The sequence below is a fragment of the Aptenodytes forsteri genome, unplaced genomic scaffold (genome assembly GCF_000699145.1).
Source record: "Aptenodytes forsteri isolate BGI_AS27 unplaced genomic scaffold, ASM69914v1 Scaffold57, whole genome shotgun sequence".
In the NCBI taxonomy this organism is placed as follows: Eukaryota; Metazoa; Chordata; class Aves; order Sphenisciformes; family Spheniscidae; genus Aptenodytes; species Aptenodytes forsteri.
In genome coordinates, this window is record NW_008796220.1 from 1,883,287 (window position 1) to 1,907,792 (window position 24,506).

Below are 24,506 nucleotides of genomic sequence, written 5' to 3' on the forward strand. Positions count from 1 at the left end.
AAGCCCCGGAGATCTGAGTTTTCTGATCCTGCTTCTACCCAAATGGTCGTGACCAATAAAAAGGTCACTCCTATGAGCAGCAATTCTTTTATCCAGTGCGTCTCCCCCCAGACAGTAATAACAATAGCCAATCAAGATCTGCAGGCAAGGCAAAGCAGGGAGTCTTGGCTATTTTCTGGCCATTGCCAGACTGCTGTTATTCCCGTTGATGAGGAAATAATTACGGGATAATGAAATGACGTTGTCACTGGTCCTAGTCTGGTCCATATCCCACGCACTTGACCACTGCCCCTACAGATTTTTATGTTATAGCAAGGCTGAGGAAATCCTCACTGGTATTCAGGGTACCTGATAAATGTGGGGAAAACTATATTCATTTTGATTGAACAGCGAAAAAATAACTTTGGAAGAAGGAAAGCAAACAGAAGGAGGTGAAAGTTGCAACATGCCTGTTGCGTAGTCAGTTTGAGAGAGGAATTTACTGCTGCGCAGAAGAGTTTTGCATCAGTTGTCTCTCTTCTGGTGAACTAAGTTTCATTTAAGCTACACCCTTTTGTGCAGAGGCCCTGTGTAAACCAGAGCGCATTTAACTGACAAGCTTGTTTGATGGCAAAAGATTCATCTCACCTCTATTTAGAGACAATAATATAGATAATAATGTGTGAATTAGCTATATTCTCTCATTTGTAGTCACTAGGCAGAAACAGACACTTTTAGATCTCAGATCATCTGAAATATTTTAGATGTTCACCAGAAGAAAGGTGAATTAAATCTTTGAAGCATCTTTTCATAACAACTGATCCTAAAAGGAGCCCAGGGTGACTAGCTCAGATGAGTATGTTAGTCTAGCAGACAGCCAAAGTTGTATGAGATGGATCCATGTTTAAAAATATAATTATGTCTATTCCAGCACTACCTGAATTCACCTCTGCAGAGGGTACAGAAATGAGAAGGTCATAATCTGTGTTTATTCCCATTCAAAAAATGTTTCAGAAACTGTCAGTCAGTGAGAAATAAATAACTGGGTTTAGAAATATTGATAAATACAAATTCTACTCACTTATGATCTAGGGAAGTCTTGAAAATAAGACCCAGTCTTCAGTTTCTGCAGCTCCACTCGTTCCATTGAGCTGGGCAGATTTATACTAGCTAAAGATTAGGATCAAAATATATGCCTAACATCTTTAAATGCTTTAATTATTTATCCAAGGGTGTTTTGACTTGCCCTCTGCAGTTGGCTGTGAGTCAGAGGAAGCTTTAAGTAGTATATTAGCAATTATTAGCCAGCTTAAGCTTTCACTGCATATTAGGGATCAAATCAGACTTTTTTATTCTTTTAATTATTATTTTTTAGAGAATGGAACAAAATGTCTAATTTATCTCTGTAAAATAAAAGGCTAAAATAGCGCTTTGGGTAAAAATGTCCCATTTATATGCCTGCCAGAATTTCGGGAGAAAAAAAGAAAAAGAAGCAGCATGGAGAAGCATTTCCCAACTTCAAAGGACTGCATAAACATTGGCTGATGGTTGCTTCACCACCCGTTGCTCATATTTGATGATGGAAAGTCATAGTCTCTAGGGGGCAGAGTGTCAAAGACAGCTTTATCAAGACATCAACTGAACTTTTAGCTCCCATTTTCCTGTCTCCTGAGCTGCTGAGAAAACTGCTGTAGTGTAACGGTCTTCTCAGTCTATGGTCTACAAAGATTAATGTCCTGAAACAATGCCATACATTTAAATCTCAAGGTGCAAAAAAATGCATTCTGCTACAGATGTGGGAGAATTAATTTCAATCTCACCCTCCTTTAATCCAAATGTAAGTGGTTGGTGGTATCTGGCTGGTGGATTCAAAAGCAGCCAAAGTCAATGTCAGCTCATTCCTTTGTGTGCTATTAGTTACAGAAACCTTGTCCACACTGGCTAAGGAAGCTTGAGTGGCCTTTTGACCTTTTGTTAAATGCTCGACTCTGAAATGTAATAGAAGAGGTCAGCATCTTTGGACACAAAGGTTCAGACACAAAAGGGACCTTAGGTGAACCTATGTTGTGGGACATTCTGCAATGAGTTAGGGAACAGGTGTGTGTCAAGCTTAGAAAGACAAAAAAAAAATGTTCTACCTATATAGATGGAAAATTGGGGTTATCTGCATGCTAGTACTAAGATAGCATTTCAGGGATTAAGAAGGAGGTTGGGAGAGGTGGCGAATAGTTTCCGTTTAGTTACTAAATTACTGGCATTATGCCTACAGATACTGTCCTGGAGTCACCACACTGAACTGCAAGGATCTCAGGTACTTCAGGTAGGAACTTAGTCACACTGGGCTCTCCTTACCTCCACTGAGAAACCCCTCTGTACTCTCTTGACCTTCAAAACAGGGTGGCTGGATGCTAACATCTTGTCAGCGGTTGTCCCTAGCCCACTCTATCCCATTGAACTTTGCCTGCGTGTTTACCTGGCAAAGCGTTAGTCTGGTTAGCTATTTTAGAGACTGGACTAGCAGCTCCACAGTATGGACACTCGTAAGACAATACCAAACTCCACACCCTGGGCCCACTTAGTTTAGTAATGTATCTCTAACCACAGGAAAACAGCCAATTCAGAGCATCTAAGTTAATCTCCTGCTTTCGGTTGCCTGCTAAAATGTTTTTATTCAGGAAGCATTCATACAAGGATTCTAAAGAGATTGACTTAGATCCCTGAGATGAGTTTCTTTAGATACCAGTACACAGACAGCTGAGGTAATGAGTGTCTCAGATCAGCTTGATCTGTGTTTTCCATAGGCATATTTGAAAGACAAAAGATTTTTTTTTTTTAATTAAACCAACAGATGCACAGCCAAGTAAAGCAGCGTATTCACTATTTTAGAAAGTAAGTACAAAGAATGATGTATCCATGTTTTGAGGTATACAAATAGCACTGATAAGATACAACAGGATGACTAACAACAGTAGGCTAAAAGCAGGAATACTTTCATCTTGATGTGACCTATCAGGGTATAATAATGTTGTAGAAACAGATGCTGGTAGCTTGAGGTTCCCAACTGCTGAATCCAAACTGGATTCAGCAAAGGCTAGGAAACAACACAGAAGGGTATACTTCGATGAGATCCTCAGTGTTTTTGTAGCTGAGATCCTTGTGGAAAAAAATGGTATATATAGTTCCAGCTCCTCTCATTTTCCTTCTGTTTACTTCTCCATGCCCCTCATCCCTGTGCTACTGTTGCTGATGCTTGCTAGGGGTAGATGGTCTGCTGCAGCATATACAGCATTGGAAGGGAAATAATAAATGTGTGTGAAGCTGGTTGACGGTCTTCAGAGCCTGTACCAGTGCTCCCCTGAGCTCCAGGTTTGAGGAGCATGGTGCAGTCACTCAAGCCAGGATTGCAGAGAATGAGAAGTGTCATCCTCTGAGGCTCTACACTGTGTCTCGTCTGTAATATGCTCACACCATGCCAGTGAGGTATGTCTTACAGGTTGGGAACCACTGAAAGAGAAGACACAAGGTTTTTCAGCTTTATTTTTTTTTCAGTTATACTCTTTCGTCAACCTGATTTTAGCATCAGTGCAAATCTTTCAGAATAACCTCCAAATATGGAGTTGGACTAGATGATTGTTGTAGGCCCATTCCAACTAAACTATTCTGTTCTATTCTATTCTAATACAGAAAATGAACGAAGCTTTTAGCCATTGGCTCTTTATTTTCATACGTGAATGTGGCCTATAACATGGTCTGTTTCACAGTTTCTTTTGTCTTCAATTTACTGCAACGTATCAAGAGCATTCTGGTACCCTTACATGGGAAATAGTTCATGGTGCCCTTAAACTGAAATCAATAGGACAATTCAATAAACACAAACGTCAAAAGGTACACCTTTGTTTCTGATTCAGTCATGAAAGAAGAAATTAAACTTACACTGAGAAGAACAAGGAAGCAGTCTTTCTTGGCACCAGTAATTACAATCTGGGACGGCCCCAAAAATCCTTTCTTTATTTTGAACCAGTCTGACAAACAGTGCAAGTAACAGAACTGGAAAAGACAGCGTGCTTGGCAAAAGCCTGTAAAATGGCAAAATCGTTGAAACTGTGCGTTGTTATAAAACATGCAAGGAAGAAATACTCCCCCAAGCAGGACATGTCAGTTGCATGGGCATGGCTTAGAAAAACAGTTACTTAAAGACTATGACTTATGAACCTCTGAGATGGAGGCAGAATAAGTGCCATAGGGGTGTAGTGCAGATGAGAAATGAATTAAGCACAAATGAGGAGGAGAAAACTGGAAGAGTCAAGGAAAGTTTCTGAGGTGGAAGACGACATGCCCTGGGAAGACATGGAAAGTTGGGATGAAAAGAAATTCTCCCCACAGGCACAGACCTTGTCTATTATGTTTTACAGTATTTCAGGAATTAGGTTAGAGGACAATGGTTTAGCAGTTTGCAAAAATCCTTCTTTTCAATAAGACTATACATATACCTATACCTATATTTATACCTAGAATTGCTAGCATACTGATTCTTATACCATTATGTACAGGTGTATATATGCAAGCAAATTATTGCATTGTGCTTTTGTATTGCACTGTAAATCTCCTTCAAAGGGATTGAAATGTTTATGAAAAAAAGGAAGCTTACTAGGACATGAAGAAGAGTCTGCTGATGTTAGTGTTAAATTATGGTTTGGGAAACAGGTATTATAGTCATGGACTTCTGAAGTCATTCTTACTGCAGGCTGGAAGTTGGTTATATATATACATTAAAGAGACAATTCCATTAGCATCAAAAATTAAGACTTTTTTTTAAACTGTCAATTTCATTGACATTTTTTTCCTAATCTCTCAGAATGGAATATTTCCATCTCCTTATCTGAGATTGCTTTCTAGAAAGAAAACAATGTTGTGGAGAAGAATATTAAGTTTAAGAAAGACAAAATAAAGGAATTTTTCTGTGATAGCTTTTTTTGATGCCCTCATAACATTATTTTTTACAGTTTCACTTAATAGAAAAACAATTTCGGAAGAACCAAAAAGAACTAACTATGTAAAACAGACTATGCAGTTCTTGCCCAGGGCTGCTTATGACGTCAGTACCCTAATAAATCATGATAAAAACAATGTTTCATATTCATAGACCTGATATGGTCTGAATTTATGAGAATAAGTAAAATAGAAGGGTACAAATGATAGTTGTCATCAGTTTGCATATATGGGTACCCAGAAGGAATATAGAGATCTGTCGGAGCATGCAGGGATCAGGGTTAGGAGTCCATGTGGAACTTGATTCTGGCAAAGGACATGAAGGTCAGAAAGAAGGGCTTCTACAGGTGCATCAGCAGCAAAAGGAAGACCAGGAAAAATGTGGGCCTGCTAGTGAATGGGGCAGGGGACCTGGTGACAGATGACACAGAAAAAGCTGGGGAAACAGATGCCGCCTTTGCCTTGGTCTTTACTGATAAGATTTGCCTTCAGCAGTCACGGGTCTCAGACACCAAAAGGAAAATCTGGAGCAAGAAATACCATCAGTGGAGGAGGACCAGGTTAGGGAACATTTAAGCAAACTGGACATACCCAGGTCCATGAGACCTGACAAGATGTACCATGAGTACTGAGGGAGCTGGCTGATGTCACTTTGAGGTCACTCTCGACTATCTTTGAAAGGTCATGGCCATTGAGAGAGATCCCTGAGGATTGGAAAAGAGCAAATATCACTCTTATCTTCCAGAAAGGGCCAGAATGAGGATCCAGGGAAGTACAGGCTGGTCAGCCTGTCCTGGAGCCCTGCAAAGGTGATGGAGCAAATCATCCCGGAAACCACTTCCAAACATATGAAGGACAAGAAGGTGACTGGGTATAGTCAGCATGTACTTATGAAGGGGAAAACATTTCTCCTCAACCTGATAGCCTTCTGCAATGAACTGACTAGCTCAGTGGACAAGGGGGGAGCAGTGGATATTGTTTATCTTACTTTGGAAAAACAGTTGATGCTGTCTGCTGTAACATCACCATAGACAAACAGATCAAGTAGAGACTAGATAAGTGGACAGTGAGGTGGATTGAAAGCTAGCTGACCTGCCAGCCTCAGAGGATTGTGACTGGGGGCAAAAAGTCCAGATGGAGGCCAGTCATTAGCAGTGTACCCCAGGGGTCACTGCTGGAACCAATATTGTTCAACATCTTTAATGACTAAGACAATGAGACGGAGTGCAAGTCTGCAAACGATACAAAATTGGAAGGAGAGGTTGATGTACAAGATGGTTGTGCTGCCATTCAGAGGGACTTTGAAAAGCTGGAGAAAAGGACCAACAGGGATCTCATGGAGTTCAGCAAAGGGAAATGCCAAATCCTGCACTTGGAAAGAAATAACCCCAGCACCATTACAGACTGAGGAATGAATGACTGGAAAGCAGCTTGGCAGGAAAAGACATGGTGGTCCTGGTGGACAACAAGTTGAACATGACTCAGCAATGTGCCCTTGCAGCAAAGGTGGCCAACGGCATCCCAGGCTGCGTTAGTCAAAGCATGACCAGCAGATCAAGGGAGTTGATCCTTCCCCCTCTACTGACCAGTGGTGAGACAAATCTGGAGTACTGTGTCCAGTGCCGGGCACCCCAGTGAATAAGAGAGGTGGACGTACTTGAGAGAGTTCTGTGAAGGGCTAGCAAGATGATTAAGGGCTTGGAGCTTGGATGATTGAACACTCGAACAGGTTGGTCAGATAGGTTGTGGAGTCTCCATTCTTGAAGGTATTCAAAACACAACTGGACACAGTCCTGGGCAATGTGCTCTGGTTGACCCAGCTTTCAGAAGGCTGTTGGAATAGATGATCTCCTGAGGCTCTGTGATTCTGTCAGACAGGTAGGCAGTGATTCTTTAATTTCACTTAAAATATACACTTTTTAACAGAAATCTAAACAGAAATTTAAATAGGTATTCATTGTTTTTCCATGTATTATGAATCATAAGGAAACTGTTAAAATCATTTATAGGAACTATCCATAATGGATAGGACAGATTAACCATCAACTCCCCAGGAATGAAAATCATCAAATTGGGTATCATGAGGATGACTGAAAAATGGCTGATGCTGCATGTGCTGATACTGGTTCTAACAGAAGTGGAGCTGTCGCTTTCTTAACAACAGCTGTATAACTCATTTCCACTGTCCTCTCAGAGCCACCTCAGTGTGCTAAAATATTTTTAGAGTCTTCCATTTCTGCTTCCCTGTCAGCTTCTATTGCTATATTCTATTTTATTAGTTTGTATCTATGCCCATGATGAGACAGCATGGAATTTTCTTGGCATAAGCTTGGGCTGACCACAACACACGTGTGCAATCTATGCAAAACTCCCTCCTTTTTATCATTCTGTATGTCTATGTTCTATATATGTTGTAAGGGAGAAATGTAAACTGGAATTATCACAATACATTTGCCCTGGGGAAGTAGGCAGCTAAAAGTAAGAAATACTTCTATGAATTACTTTGGGGAATTATTGGATATTCTTTATACCTTGTCCAAATTCCATCACCCCATTTGAATGTATGAAAGAGGCTTTTTGAGGAGTAGAAGTCTATTCGCTCGTGAATATTCATAGTCTACTTCGTCATGAGGAGTAGGGTTAAGTCTATTTGCTCGTGAATATTCATAGTCTACTTCGTCATCAAAATTAAATGTTCATTTGTGGAGGTACCTGTGGCTTTCCATTGATAGTTAAAAAGGTCCAGACATGTAATCTGAGCGTAGAGAATGCCACCTGCTTTAAGCAATGGACATAGTGAACATTCCCTGGGCAAATTAAGCTGACAGTATCTAGCCCTAAGGTGTCATAGCAAACCATAAGGTTTCTTTTTTTTTTTTTAATGAATTTCCTCATATCAAATAGAAAGAATGTGGGAGAAAGGAAGAGATGTGACTTGGAGATCATTACATCATCCCCTTTCATTGTTTGGAAAGACATATAGGCCATAAACCATGAGAATCTCTTTACCCATCTCCCAAATTCAATGGATTAGGAAAAATTTGAAATGGAGAGTGTCCTGGACCAACTGAGGCTTTTGAAACTTGTCGGAATGCGTAAATGGATTCAGATGAGCTCTCCAAAAATATTTTATAACTAATGACTACTAATGATTGACCAAAGAATGTTTTTGGTCTTCAATAACTGGCACTGGTGAAGACTCAAGACATTATCATTAACCTAAGACCTTGACCAGTAAACAAATACAATATTCGTTTCAGTAGGTGAGAAACATGCTAGGAAAGGAGGAGGAATAAAGGGGAAAAAAGGAAAGGATTATATCTGTTTTCCTTAAATAAAGGTTGAAAATTTCTACATAAATAGCTGTTTGGATTCAGAAGGGAAAGATCTGTCTTTTCCATTGAAGAAAAAGACTATTTAGATTACCTCCAGACAACGGATACATGATACATTTTTAGTACAGCCTACTTGGGTAAACTTGACCCTATGAGCTTAGCTTAGATAAATAGATTTTAAATAATCATTGGAAGTGAGCACAGGTTACATGCTGTAATTCAGAAAGACCATGAAATTCAGTATCTATACAAGAATCTCAAATTTCCAGGAAGGTTGTGCTAAATACCAATGAAAATAAATTTTCCACGGCCAAGTTATCCTGAAGACTTTCCCTGCAAAGAAATAAATTTTAACAGGTAGTTTATTCTCTCAGATCTAGCAATGCAATGTGCAATAATATGGGACATACAGACAAGACAATTGTTTCTTTATTCTTGGTTCCAAATCAACTCATTGTGTGTTCTTGAATAATGCTGCTACTTCTGTTTTGTTTGGGTAGTGGCACTGCCATCCAAATTCTTTTATAAAGACCTAAGAGATCATTGGGTGAAAACCATTATAAATATACAGAGCACTTTTCTTCCTTCATTATTATTGTACCAATAATCTTTGCTGTCATTCATATTAAATTTTCTACTCATAGCACCTGCAGTACTACTACAAAGAATTTTTTTTCCGGTGCCAGTGCTTTGACACCATTCCCACAGGGGGAACTTTTTAACATCACCAGGACCAACAGGACATTTGCTTACTGTAAAAAGAAATAAATCACTCCCTATGGTGCCTAAGCAAATGTTTAAAACCTTAAATTTGTCATCTATTTTTCAAAAATCTCAGCTGAATCTTTTGAAAAAACTGCAACCTCTTTCTTATTTATGGATCATTAAGTTATTGCAAGCTGCTTGTGGGTCATTTGCTTACGGAGTATTGAGACACAAGGCACTGCTCACTAGAACTTGTAAATATCACAAAGTGTCTATGAACATGTATTTTGAATATAAATCAGAAATTTCCATTACATATGCAATCCCCTTTTTTCATTTCCCATTATATACTCAGCAATATTATTGAAGAAACAGAGTTTTATAAAAGCTCATACAAATGCTCATTTCCTCAGTCTACGATCTGACACAAGGAAATACTGATAAGGTTATCTGCTTCTTTTATTGGACTTATTAATTTTGCTGAATATATTCAAAGACATGCTGTATGCTTCAGAGTAGACAATGCAAAACCCAACATTAGAGGAGGAAGGAAAACGTGCTTATTGTGCAGTGCTGTGATAGGTCAGCTTTTGAACTTCAGAACTGCTGGTGTTCACAATTTCTGAGTAGCAATTATTCAGTATCTCCAAAAAATAGCTTAATGTACACTGAAACAGCTCAAGTATCATAGTTTCTTGCATATGTCCTATGAAGCATTTCGACTCAAGAAAGGAAAAAGAAGTTTTTTAGCATAAGGTCATTAGGACAATAAAAACCCATATAATTTTACTGCCAGAGAAGTTAGCACCTGAATTGGGTTGGGTTTTTCCTACTTGTTCAAAACGTTAATAGAAGAGTTTGTTTTGTAGTAATGTATGGTACCTTATCCTATAAAATTATAAATATATAAAATGTTGCAAGTATATTTATGTAATGTGTGTGTACATACATAAATATAATTATATGAAATTGTTTTTCTACATTTAAAAACTATCTTGTTGGAAAGATTTTGAGAAAAAACAGATCCTCTCCAGGACTTTCTGTGCAGAAATAACTGCGCACAAGCAACCTATGGATCTAATGCTTTTAGGATGTTAGACGCAGGAACAGCTTGACTATTCAGCGCATACCATTGTCCTACTGTACATGGCCATGTCCAAGACATCTGCCCAAGACACTGTACACTGCATTTGCATGTGGTCATTGGATACGCTTAGGAGTCCCAGCTCTTAAGTATTGCAGTCTCTGACTGAGCTGCTGGGACACCCATCACATTCATTGTTGAGAGGACCATTGAACAAAATTCACCAGATCTTCACATTCCAATGAAAGAAAACTGCAGTGGGAAACAAAGAAATATCTGTTGAGAGAAGCACAAATGTACAGTAGCTCAGTGAAAAAGTCAGAATTTGCCTCACTAATATGCCAGAACATTGATTGACTCTTTTTCTGTGGCAACTTCTTGTGCCCAAATGTCTACGTCTTGGGCCTAATGTTCGAAGAGAATTCCCTCTGCTTTCTTGCAGAAACAAGGTGAATTGGGAAAGAATGATGTATAAAGCCTTTCACTTCCTATGAATTGCCATAGCGTGTCTCTTTTTTTGGTTGTTTGTTTCATTTTATGTAAATATATATGCATGTGTACGTAACTAATATGTATACATGTATATTAGATATCAGGTTCTATATACATAGAAATGTATGTGAGCATATCCATGTTGGTTGTCCCAAACCAGACCTTTGTGGATAGATATCATTGTAAATAGGTCTCACTGGAAATACTAAGGGCCAAAAGGGCATAAAGTTTAAATAATTCTCTTGCCCTTCCAGGTGGTTCATCACTCCAGGTCAAGTTCAAGATTTATTGATTATGTAGCTTAAGGGAAAGTCACAGAGCTGCAGACTACCTTCCCTAGGGTTTTCACTAAAGCAGGATATTTTGTGGCTAGTTGGGGGTCTCATAACAGTTATCAGACAGGACCTGAACAAAACGACAGACCAAGCCTCATTGAAACTCAAAATTAGATTTTCGCTGACCAGTGCTATATGTTTGCCATTTTTCTAAAGTGCTTTAAAGTAACAATTTGGCCTTCTGCTATTTGTAGGGGGGTTTTTTTGCAGGTGTCATAACTGATTCTAGGATGGCCTTTGTATGGCAAGTCGGGTGTCTTTGTTTAAACAAACAGCTTTGGTTACCTGTGCTTACACTGAATGATCCCATTCAACAGAGCTTTTCTGTTATCCTCTCTGCTCACGACTTTTAGCATCTTACTTAAAATACTCTGAGATTTTCCGATTTTGTGTTTTGCTTCTGTGATGGGGATCATCCAGTGTAACTGAGACTTCCAAGGAGCTGCAGGTTTTTTTGAAACTAGAAGGATAGAAGATGTTAAAAAAAAGACCTGCAGGATGCCTCTCCCAATGAACCCTTGAGGAGAGATAGCTGGAAATGATCATCTATTTAAAAAAAGATACAACGTTCTTTCGCATGCAAATTACCAGAGATCCAACTCCATAGTTCATATCCCAATAGGCAGAAATACAGCAGAGCTGACAGATGTCATCAGTTGACTTAAATGACTGCATAAAAATTCACAACTTATGTCTTTTATCTACAAACCCTGCATGTTTAGAAAAAAAATGTGCCAGTGGTTATAGGCTGCTACTTTGACTGCTAAGCCTTTGTCACCTGCAATTCCATGGATAAACAGTTCTAAATTATGTGCCTTGTTAGACTTACTCAACAATATCAATAATTGTAATGTAAAATGTTAAAGACATAGATTTTTAAAATAAAAATAGAAAAGAACCAAGAAATTACTCTTGTGCGTACATGTTTCTTTACGATCTAAAGTGCAACATTTTTATAGGCTGTATGTCTGAAAGGAGGTATACATAATGATGTTTAATGTGTAGTTGAGAGCAAAATTATTACAGTTTTATATATAGTGAAGCCATATAACAAAAGAGCAGTAGCTAGTGTTTGCCCTTATATGAGATGCAGTCATATAATAGAGAGCCTTAAAGCTAGGGTTTACTGTACTTTGGGAATTAATCACATAAACTATAAATTGGGTTCAACAGGCTGGCTGGGTAAATAGGCGCAGCTAATGAGGACACTATGAGATCTTATAAGAGCGCTGACTGCCCCAGGACAAAAGTGCCGAGCTGCACCTGATGGAAAACTAGAAGACATCAAAGCATAAAGGATTAGTGCTCTCACAGTGTTGAGAAATGGCCAGGGGGAGATTCACCAACTTATTACCCACATCCAAGCTAATCCTGTTATCTGCAAAATATGACTGTGTTCAGGAACTGCCACCACCTAAACTTGCAGGAGACTAATTCTGTGTTTACATGGACAAAAGTGTGGGGAATTTTCATCTGGGCAAAGAATATGAGGGATGAGAATTTTTAAGGGTTTCCTTTGTATCAAATGCATGAAGAAGGGAAAATATAAAATTAGTTCTTTAATGGCTGATCTGTGTCCTATATGGTATCCTATAGAACAAAATTCCTTCTCTGAGAGTACAGGACAGAAGTCACATACAATTTGTTCTCTCTTGTTTAGTTGGAATGTAGTTACACTTTCCTAAAAGAAAATCAAAATACATTGAAAGTAACTTTGAAGATGAGAGGGATTGATAGTCCCCCAATATCCCTGCCCAGGAAATCTTTTGTGCAGCAAATGTCTGCCTGATGTTTTTTCAGCGCAATAAAAGAAGGTGAAAAATATCCCAAGGTCCTCGCCGGCATACCACAAAACGTAATTCATTATCCAGCCTAAGGTATGTGAGTAGGCTCGAATTTTTTGCAAAAGGTTTATAATTACCAATGCTAGAAATCTAATCTTTTTTATACCAAAGATCCATTTGGTACAGCCAGCACCTATGGTGAATAATGGACCTTATTTTTCAATTAGAATAAAACAGAAATAGACCCAAACAGCACCTCTTGGAGAAGATAATTCCAGAGAAACGTGGATAATTTAAGGAAAAGGTCTCCAACTTATTTTTCATCTAAACATGCAATATGCTCCTTCCAGTGGCTCATCAGCGCCAAGGGGGCGGATAATTTAAGGAAAAGGTCTCCAAACTATTTTTCATCTAAACATGCAATATGCTCCTTCCAGTGGCTCATCAGCGCCAAGGATGGTTGCCTTCAGGGCAAGAGTTTAGGCATGATTACCCAGGCAAGCCCATGGCTAAGTATTTATATGGCATTAAGGAACACCCCCGGCACACAGATCTTGCAGGCAAGGATTTATCTAGCTATCTAAGGGAAATGATTAATTTTGTAGGTTTTAATTTTGGGGGATGCAAGAATGCCAAAGTGCTCGGTGTTGGAAAAGAATCTTTGTAGGGATGGCATTGCCCACAGGCTTCCCTTGGCTTTCTCACTGTTGTTGCTGTTTGACAGCACCATACCTAACTTGGGAGAATATTGCGATTAATATCCTCCCATTAGCAATGAAAAATAAGCACCCTGGTGAGTCGAAGCTCACTGGTGTGGTGACCCCAGGATACCTGTGGAAACAAATACCCTTGACTTGCTTATCAGCCCCTTCCCACTTGCTTCCTTTCTAACCCTGGACTCCTCTTTTCCTTTTCTCCTAGCATCATCCAGCCCTGCAGTAACCAAACTGTCTCACCAATAAATTCCTGGACTATTCACTAACTTTCAGTCCAGATATTAATGAATCTTCCTCTGTCCATATACACGTATCTCTTGATGTCAGACAAATGATCAGGGAACAGGTCAAGAGACCAAGGAATGTTCGTTGGATAATTCTGCAGTTTCTTTCATTTGACAGGGTGAGGTTCTTTCATTCATATAACTGATACAAACTGAAAATTCCGGTACTGAGATCTCTCAGGGGCCTCTTGATTTCACCGAGGTCATTCTTTTGGAGAGCAAAATATATTTAGCAATTTTTTTAAAGATACATAAAAACTCCACTTCTAGAACTTTTTTTCTTTTAAATAGAGATCTCTCTTCCTTGGGTTTTGATTGAGAGAGTTTTTTATTTTTTTTATTTTAATTTTTCTTTAAAATATGCAATTGAAAAGGTGTTAATTGTTGTATTCAAAACCAAATTATTTAATTTTATCAGCATAAAATGCCTTATTCAATTCAAAATAGATTCATATGACTTTTCAACTTACTAAAGAGTATTTTGCATTTTTTTAAGCTTCCTAAGAAATTTGAAGATCCATTACAGCCACTTCCCTAGCTAGGTGTTTCAGACATCTATCTGAGTGCTATCAATGAAGTGAAGAACAGCTTCAGCTAAGACACAAGGGGGTAGAAAAACAAGCTAGAAAACAGTGGAATAAAGAGGGACAGATTTACAGCCACTAAAAAATGAAGTTGTTATACGGAGCACTGATAATCATATAAACTTCTGCATGATTGTCTGATTATGGGCTGAAAAATATTTTTTAGTTCTTTATCTTATTTAAACCAAAACAAAGAAATGGAAAAGAAAAAAATACTGTGCATTCAAAATATGAAGAAAAACAAAACCTGATTCTTGCCTGGAACATGTAGGTACCGACATGGTAGTCATAACAACTGTTTCCCTTCTGGTTTTAGACCCCTACTGATCAAATGGGAAAGAGGGAATGAATATTAATAATATCCACTAATGATTTTGCTTTTGTTATTGATTTGACATTCTCAAACACAATTTTGGATGACAGAACAAAAGCCTCAGAAAAGATACTAACAGTTAAAGAAAAACACTAAGTTTGAAGCTATGATGTATACAAATGCTATATTTAACCTGAGACTGGGGAGTGTTAAGGAAAGAGAAAGGTTTTATTTATTTAAACATTTTCTGATTTCAAATGCTTGGTACGTTTGGCTCAAAGTTCAAGTTGCACCTGTTATTTTCTTCTGAACTCTTGTCAGGGGTTTTCTCCGTCCCCTCCCCCCTCCCCCGGCAAGTTCGTGGGCAATATTCCTGACATGCTTTACTATTTAATTTTTCAGAAAGTATAGATCACCTCTTGGCAAATCAAGCTGTGATAAGAATTCAAAAATTTGCATCCTGAGCCTTAATTACTTCTGAAAATCTTGACTCACAACACATGGATCCCAAAATTGACCAAGGTTCACTCAAAATGCAGGAATGAAGGCTTGCAGCAACAAGTCCTTGATGATCCCAGGGTGGATATGAACAATTTTCTGTGGTCCTGGGCAGACATCAGCTCCATTTGGTTATCCATGCTTTGTTCAGCTAGTATGTACATACACACATTTATGCAAAGGAGTTTCCTAGCTGGAGAAAAGGTAAAACTGTATAGGTCAACAACTCCTCCCTTTCCGCCTTCTCCCGTCTCCCCAGATCACATCAGAAAACATTGAAAACACTTAGTTTATATTCTTTAGATTGAAAAGATTTTTTTTTTTTTCTCTGTAGTCCAAGCTGGACTACAAAAAGTGGCAATAGTGGAGTCCTCAGCTTGCCGCTAAGTCCTTCTGGAATGGGAGTAAAACTAAGTCTACAAAGTATCTTGCTTCTGTTAAGTAAATATTTTGCTTTTATTTCCCAAAGCTATGGAAAATGTCAATATAACAAATTTCAAACTACCAAAGAATTTCTTCTTTGTAGCTGCAGAGCTATGATGCCTTTACTTTCTCTGTATTGATGTTTTATGCTTTTGAGAACTAAACTTGCCCAGAGAAGCAACAGCCAGTTTATCTTCAGTGTACACATTTAAGGGACATGTGATGAGGCATTTACTTCACCTACCTTCATATGTCTAAAAGTTAGTTCTGAAAATTATATTCAGTGGGGTTCTTGGCATAAGAGTACTTACCCCAAATATCTGCGTATGTTTACAGTGTAGCTAGCTATATTTGGGGCTAGTCAATCTATGTAGTCTGTTGGAACTGTTGGTGTGCAACTCGTCGTCGTAAATAGATATCTAAAAGGGTCAATTGCTTAAAGACAACTGAAGTTAGATTAGGTGAATTCTACCTTTTCTGACCATTTCTTCTCTTTCTTTTCCAGGGCATGAATGTCCACACTTCATCTTTTTTTTTTTTGTAATTTCATAATAATCTTTTCATACCCAAAATAGAAATGTTTTCAGGGACTGGCTGGTGTGCACCTTTGAGTTTTCACGTTTGTCTGATGTTCCAGGAGGCTGAAACAGGGATAGAACGTGAACACTTGATTCTGATTCCCCCTTCATTGTCTGAGAGATTCACAGGTTTTATTTTACGGTGAAAACATTTTTTAAATGACTTATCCATTGTACAGATGTCGATGATTAGAATAAACAATTACTTATGTTTCTGCTATTGCTGTTATTAGTGTCACTACAGGTTTGCTCGGGTCCACTGAGAACATGTGATACTCTGGTAGGTAACGTGCATACACGTGACAAGGGTCACTATAGTCTGAAACAGCTAGCTATAGAAGTAACTAGATAAAGTGAGTGTTGCCATCTTATTCTTTTGGAGGGTGACCTTGTGTGGGAAGGGGATGAGAAATCAAATTCATGCGAAGAAGTCTGTGATATACCCTGTTACTTCTTCAGAGTCAAAATTTCTGCAGTCACATACGAGCCCTTTGCTGCTGTACCATGGTTCCCTCCAGGGTACCTCCACAGTGCAACCAGGAGACACAGCTTTGTATAGACCTGAGCTAACATGAATCTAGTTCTCAGGAAATGGTCGTATAATCATAGAATCATAGAATCATTAAGGTTGGAAAAGACCTCTAAGATCATCGAGTCCAACCGTCGACCCAACACCACCATGTCCACTAAACCATGTCCCTAAGCGCCTCATCTACACGTCTTTTAAATACCTCCAGGGATGGGGACTCAACCACTTCCCTGGGCAGCCTGGTCCGATGTTTAACCACTCTTTCAGTAAAGAAATTTTTCCTCATGTCCAATCTAAACCTCCCCTGGCGCAACTTGAGGCCATTTCCTCTCATCCTATCGCTAGTGGCCTTCTGAGGCTCATGGCATTGTCTTTAGTACTGCTGAAACAGGACGGTTGAAAGCTTATGAGCTACAGTGTGGACATACATTTAACTGTTATTACATTAGGGATAAAATGCAAAATATCATCTTAATCTTACTTGCTTTATGCTTTAGTGACAAAAAATGCTACCAAATATTTTGGATTGCCTCCATGCTAGGACATCTGATGCTCTGTTTGCTCACACTGGTATAGGACAATTGATACAAAACTGAAGAGATAAAGTCTGAGCATTTTGAGTTCACTTCTAGCAGCATGAAGTTAAACAGTAACAAACTCATACAACTAAGTCATATTTTGCAAGGTACATTCAAAATTTTAGGATAGACTGAAGAGCGGGAAAGGCCTGAGGTGAGCCATGTCTTTTGAGGCGTCAATGTACTCTGGGCCTGCTTATGGCCGTGTTTGGCTGGAAAGCACTAATTAGATTAGATATACTGGCTAGAAGGCAGAAAGCTTAAAACATTAACTTTTTAAACATGTGCATACATTTGGAATATAACATATTCTGCTTTTTGGAGGTATATTCTGAGTAAATATCTTGCCAGCATGATGTTATCCTTTAGTTTCTCAAATGGAAATACGCTGTTTCAGAGTCAAATCTTGCTCTTGTACACATGCACACTACTTTTACAATATTCAGAGAAGAGCATGCATCCAAAAATGGTACTAATCTCTTCTTTTTTTCAGTTAGTAAATACCTAGAAGTCATACGCATTTACTGCCATTATAAAAATACTGGAGTGATTTGGGTTTTTTTTTAGTTCATTTGTTTGTTTATGATCACTGTGGAGAGGGCTAAATAAACAACTTTTTTCTTCAGTAGGGATGGCTCAAAGCTTCCAAACAATGTGGACAAGATTGAATTTTGTTGTCTTAGGATGAGACGATGGGCAAATGCATGATCCAAGGGTAATCTACCTTTCATGGTTTCCCTCTCATCTACTTGCTTCTTTGCTGGGGCACACAAGATCACTGCTTGAACATGCAGGGTCACAGAAAACTGAACAGTAAAAATATCTTCTCTTTGGGAATAGCATAAACTTGGAGAAATTCTGCTAATGTCAGTAAAAATTCTTACTGGGAAGAACTGAAAACAAAGTTGAGTCAAGCAAGCCTGTGAAGTGACAACTTATACACTGAGGAGTCAAAATGGATGAGTGTTTGTTGGATCACTTTTGGTAGCATTCACAAGGTGAATAGCAGAACTTTTTTCTGCCTTTAAAAGTAAAATACCTTCTCTTGGCCTGCTCATTGATTTCAGTGGTCCAGATAAACTTGTGAGAGCAGAAAGAAGAAAGTCTAGCTTGTAGTTTGAAACCATTTAATGGATACAGTGAGAAAGAACATCCAAGTCCAGTAGGTTTTGTTCATCTTTATGTTCTGTGCCCATCCAGAGTAATTTTTGCTTTTTTTTTTTTTTCTATTTTTAAGGCAAGGTCCTACAAAATGGTCCAGAAATAATTACTCTGGGATTTAAGACGCCTTATGAGATCCTCTTCTGAGACTTAGGTTCAAGACCTTAGTCTTCTGGATATTTATAATGTGACCTTAGATCTGCATTTAGGCAATGCAACATCCTATTTTATATATTTTGCATTCCACTGCAATCCAGAGGTTGGAATTATGCCATTAGACTTTAGTTCTACACTGTGGACATTCCTGAAAATAAAATTCACAAGAAAAGAGAGTTTGGACAGTCACTGGAGATTTGTGATCTTGGGCTTCAATCTTCTTAGGAGGTGGCTGTCTAAATCTCATCTGCAGACTTACATTTATTTTTTCTCAGGCATTTTTAATTTCAGTTTAATCTCAATTTTCATTCAGAAAATGTCCTAAGCAAAAACTTAGAAGTATTTTTTAACTTGTTCCACTTTACAGACGTTGGGTGTGATTCTTCTTTGCTCTTTCAGGTGTTTTCTGTAGTATGAAATGAATGAAGCTCTAGAAATGTCAGAAGGGAATTTTTCCATTGCCTGTAAGGAGAAGGTAGGATACCTGGTTAAAGTTAATACCCCCACTGACTGGGACAAGCAGTTAGATCAATAGAATTGCCTATTTTGTGAATCCTGATCTGGTTTATACATGCACCCAGGTTCATCCCATCTAACTGAGCTGCCTTGGATTGGGATGAAATTGTCCTAGGGTTCCTCTGTAGGAACACCTCCACATTGTATTTAGAGCTTAGGTGGGCCTCCTTGCTCTCTGGGGAACTCATTTCTGTGCATCTTGAACAAAAGGCATTGAGAAGACTTGGCAAAGAGAAATTTGATGTGGAACTCAGTCATTTTCAGTTCTGTCTAAATTAGGCTGTAAGCCAAAAGTCCTTAAACCCTAGACAGTGACAGAGTTTGTTTATTTTTCAGGACTGCCTAACCCTAAAGGTGTTTAAATGGAGCCTTCCTGCTCCACTGAAAGTTCGGTGTTGCTTTAGTTACCCATACATAGCTGAAAATGTCTGCTTTGGAGACAGACATCGTAGTCTAGGCTTATGCAGAAAAATGTCTGAATCCTACTCAAGTCTCTTTGGAAGGTGCCTGAAACATGGGACATAGCCAGGAAGTGATCTGCCAGCTAGACTGTGGTGTGAAAGTGATACTTTCGGTCTTTTAAACAGTAAGGACATTCAGCTTAGGGAATCATAGAATCATAGAATCATTGAGGTTGGAAAAGACCTCTAAGATCATCGAGTCCAACCGTCGACCCAACACCACCATGCCCACTAAACCATGTCCCTAAGCGCCTCATCTACTCGTCTTTTAAATACCTCCAGGGATGGGGACTCCACCACTTCCCTGGGCAGCCTGGTCCAATGTTCCAATGGAAGAGTGAAGCACTCCAAGGTCTTGACTCCAGGACTACGTTGGTTTACTAATCCTTGAAGGTCTAATGTAAAAGGCATGGGCATTTTGGGGAGTTTTGTCAGAATTGTGGTCCCTTCTCAGATGAATACTCTAACCACCAGCCTGAGCTAGCCTTCCTCCAACCTTTTTGCTATATAACTCAATGAATTTTGTACTCTCTCCTCCCCAGTGCCAAAGAGAAGGTACTGCATAGCCTGGCAATTAAAGTATTCACAGCCTGAAAGACACAAGCTTAATCCACCTCAGGATACTTATCACCTTGAATTCAAATCTCCCACTTCACCATTATAGAAATAGGAGGTAATAATACTTGCATCCCTTGAAGGGGATTAGATGAGATGCATCCCAAAACACCCGACATTTCATACTGATTCCTTATACTCTTAGCAGAAGGCCAGGCTAGCTTGCCCTGTAAATGTTCCTAGTCAATAAGAGGGAAGCATCACCATTAGGCAAACCAGTTCCATCTTTTCAGAAGTGGTGCAGAGAATTTAGGTGGTTATTTAAAATGTACTGAACCATCATAGGCCAAATGTCTAAAAAGTCAGTGTCAAAGTCTGGACCTAAATGAGGTGACAGGATTCCACCTTCTGACATTTAGAGACTTAAACTTCAGCAAAGCAACAACCAGAGGATTCGTACTGAAGTTCACTCCAGCCCTTAGTTAATCTATTCCCCAGTTCCTGTTTTTTAAATGTGACTATTGATGCAGGGGTCGTGAGATTATATCTATTGAGGACAATGAAGCATCCATATGGTGTGGTGATGGTTATTATTGAAAGGCTCAGGAAAGGAGTGGCCTCAATAAATTATTGAGAAACTTACTCCTGACAGGGCTGTGAGATCAAGCCCTCAAGCCAAGATATCACAGAAGTTCTGGCAAACAAATCAGATATGTTGTGTTTCAGAAACGATCCTGTTCTGCAATGGATAGGGCTTCTCCTCTTTGCAGCACTGAAAAGCTGCTGTTGATTGGAACAGGGACGTCTTTGGGGTTCTCTAAATTACACCAGAGACACAAAGGTAGCAAGAGGGTGTCTTTTTCTCTGTCCCAGCTCTGGGCTGTGCTTTCTTTACTGTCTCTTGTACATTAAGTTTCACAAAGCAATATGCATCGAGCTATGTGTATCTAGGGACCAAGAGACAATTCAGGCTCACCAAAAAGGGATTGAAACAATAAGAGAAGATGGGCTCGGGAATGTTCCTGAGGAAAAGTTGCTCTCTTACTCTTAAAAGGATACGTAACCCTGAACTGTCACAGTTTGCATAGTGCTGTGTACATGCTTTTAATGAGTATTGAAGCCAGAAGGCTTTCCTATTATATTTGCGTAGTTGGCACTACCTTTCCGTGGTTCTAGGTGAAGTGGTAGTACAATACCCACAATTCCTTCAGCTCCCCTACCCGCTGCAGCTTCAGCTATAGTAGCTGACAATGTAATACTCATTCAGCAGCTGATTATAATTAAAAATATCAGAATAATTAAAGTCCTCAGCTTGACAAGCAGAGCCATAACTTTGCCTTCAGACATTCCTCTCTAATTAGTTAATTAATCCTAATGCAAATTATAAGCAATAATTAGTCAGCCAAGCTTGACATAAAAGTCTGCTGACTTACAGCTGAAAGGCTTTTCTGGTTGTTGGTTTGTAGCTTCTTAAGGTGTCTTTTGTCCACTCATAGTTTCCGTGTCTCCGGTCCTGTTAACTTGCTGCTGATATATAGATATGCAGATTAGTTTGCAGAGTGAGAAAACACAGCTATAAAAATTTGCACTACCATAGGCACTATTTTATTTACTTAATAAACGGGATAGTCATGATGCGTATAGAATATAAATAAAACATCACATATGCATTCTAATACAATATAAATGTATGTTTTTATACAAATACATACATTTAAGAATGTTCACATTCCCAGGTTTAGCAGAATATATCTGCCTGTAGATGGTCTGAGCTGTTGTGGACGATGACATAATGTAAAACCCAATGTGATTCTAAGATTAAGCTAGATTCTGATCTCCCATATCATAAATGAAATCAAATTCTTTTGTACCAGGACAACTGGTATCTGATTCACATTTTTCCATAGGTTTTTAACAGATCAGGACTCTGTTAAAGTGAGATAATTTGAATTATCATCAGATAAATCAAAAGTGTGAATATTGCATTTCACATGGCAATGCAGTTAATATTGGTGTGTTGCATTCCACAAAGCCACAGCGCTGACATATCACAGAAATAGTCACGATTGACTTGGAACAGTCACGGATGTTTATATATTTATTCTTTTAAAGCATTTGGTCTGAAAGTATTCCTATTTACATAAAAAAGCAAAGTTACAGTGCTCAAAAAATGTGGAAAGCAAAAATGGAAAAATGATTCAGAATGCATAAATTCTTTGTGCTGAGAATCCTTTTTCTAACAGAGTGATAGTAAGTACATTTTCTATACTGTACTATGCTAACTTTCATTCTAGCTTCTCATGTAGTTGAAGGTAAGTGGGATCACAGGACCATAAGACACCTGCCCACATACTGATATACACATGCTTTTCTGGTGGCAGCTTAATAATGTCAAATATTATGCTTATGAAGAAAGAAATGCAGAAACATATGTTTAACCTGCACTTTTCTGAGCTAATGCAGTTATGTTCCCTGTGCTAGTAACAGAGTACTGAGAAGAGGAATACAGAAAGCTGGTCAGGATAAAAACAGATTAACTTATCTGAATTCCCTTGAATTTGTAACATTTTGATAAAATGTAGAGTTCTAAGCATCATTAATTTAGCTTCAGCAAAACCAGTCAAGATCCATTCTTGTTTGTTAATCTTCCTGCCGTTCATCTCACCTGACTTTAACTGCCTGAGCTATGGCGATTAAGACCCAAATAGACGTCCTCTAGAGTTAGGGAGGGAAAGAGATTCATATTGTAGTCTGGCCAGAATCACCCCTGGGGATACCGATCCTTTTCCACTGTCTACAGAGGAAAGATAAGGTGATGATAGCCCTGAATTAAGCCTCTCAGTTAAGTGCCTAAAGTTGGGTGAGAAAATCTGAGCCTTGTTAAGCAGCTTGAGTGATCCAAAATGTGTGATGACGTTATCTATTTATAGTGTTACCCTACTGTCTCTCTATTCACTTGGTAAAAGGAATAACATAAAACAGGGGCTATTATTCAGTAAATCACACAACGGATTTCAAAAAAGCTCTTTTCAGGCAATTTCATCTTCAAATTTACAGGCTGCACAGGGAAACCCAGATCATTCAGAAATGAGCAGGTAAATTTTCATGCACTTTGGAAAGAGTCCGGAAATGTGGCAACGGCAACATTAGGTTATCATAGAGGATCATGTTCAGGTGGCAAACAATGGGGAAACATTGCAAATCTCAGGGGAGTAAAGCTTCTATATGTACCTGAAAGAAGGAGAAAGCATTTGTGTGTGTGGAAAAATATCTCACCGACATCATGATAGCTCCCAGGACTTAGTGGTTACTCTGGATTTGTGTACCAGCTTTCTGGGATCAGCTAGGAGTGGAGGCTTGCACCTGCGTCACTGCATTCTCTCTTTTGCTAAGATCATCTCAGTTCAGGAGAAGAAACAGGTATTGAAATAGTGATTACAGACCTGTGACTTTCTGGTTCTTGAAACTCTTGCTCCAGTCTGTGTATTTCTTTTGTTAACTGTCTGTTGCTTATAAGGCCATGGTTAATCCCACCAATATTTAGGTCCCCGAGGTGTCTACTTCATCAGTCACTCAAAGATCCTTCTAGAGAAGGAATAAAAGAAGCATTTCTTGAGGCCATCAAGGAATATAGATTGAAGCATCAAGAATACAGAAGGGACCTCTTCTTTCTACCTTTTCATTGGCAATATAAGGACACTAGAGCATGAAGCTTCTAATCCCTAGTAGTCAAGTGCCTAGAAGTAGATGAGAAGAATCATCTACTGACAGTTACCGCTCCAGTCCCTTCCCTGTTCTTCATTCACTCCTTTCAGCAGGTGTTGGGAAATTTCAGGGATTAATGACAGGAATTTCTGACCCTCAAGGAAACTGAAGGGCAATAATCGATGTTTAACTATTGCATTTTTGTGTTCTGAAACTTAGCAAGGCTTCTTCCCCCCCCCACACACCCCTGACTTGGCTTTCATTATGCAGCACTTTATATGTGGGAATTATTTTTCTACTAATGAGAAGTGCAGTGATTTTGGGTGCTAATGGAAAGCAGTAGGAAATTAATGAGAGATGGGAAACAAGGGTAGATTTTTTTTTTTTTCAGTATGCTTGTGTATGAATGGGAGTTACTCTGTTATATCAAGGGGAGAATAGATTAAGCATTTTGGAACGTACAACCCAAGAGGGATAGTTAATCCTGTTTTTGACAATCGCAAATGTAATACGTACAAATGAGGGGAAACATTATGCATGATTTTCCTCATTTTACATACAGCACAATATGTTATTTTCCAGCTCTTAATTCATGTCTTCATTAAGTAAAACTGCTCTAAGTCTAACTGGAGCATGCTGTAGATTTGGGAAAGAATTAAGATCTCAACAATGATACATTAAGTTTTCTTTTCTTTTTAAAATGTTTTAGGACATGAGCTTTTCATTAGCAGAGAAAAATATATGGT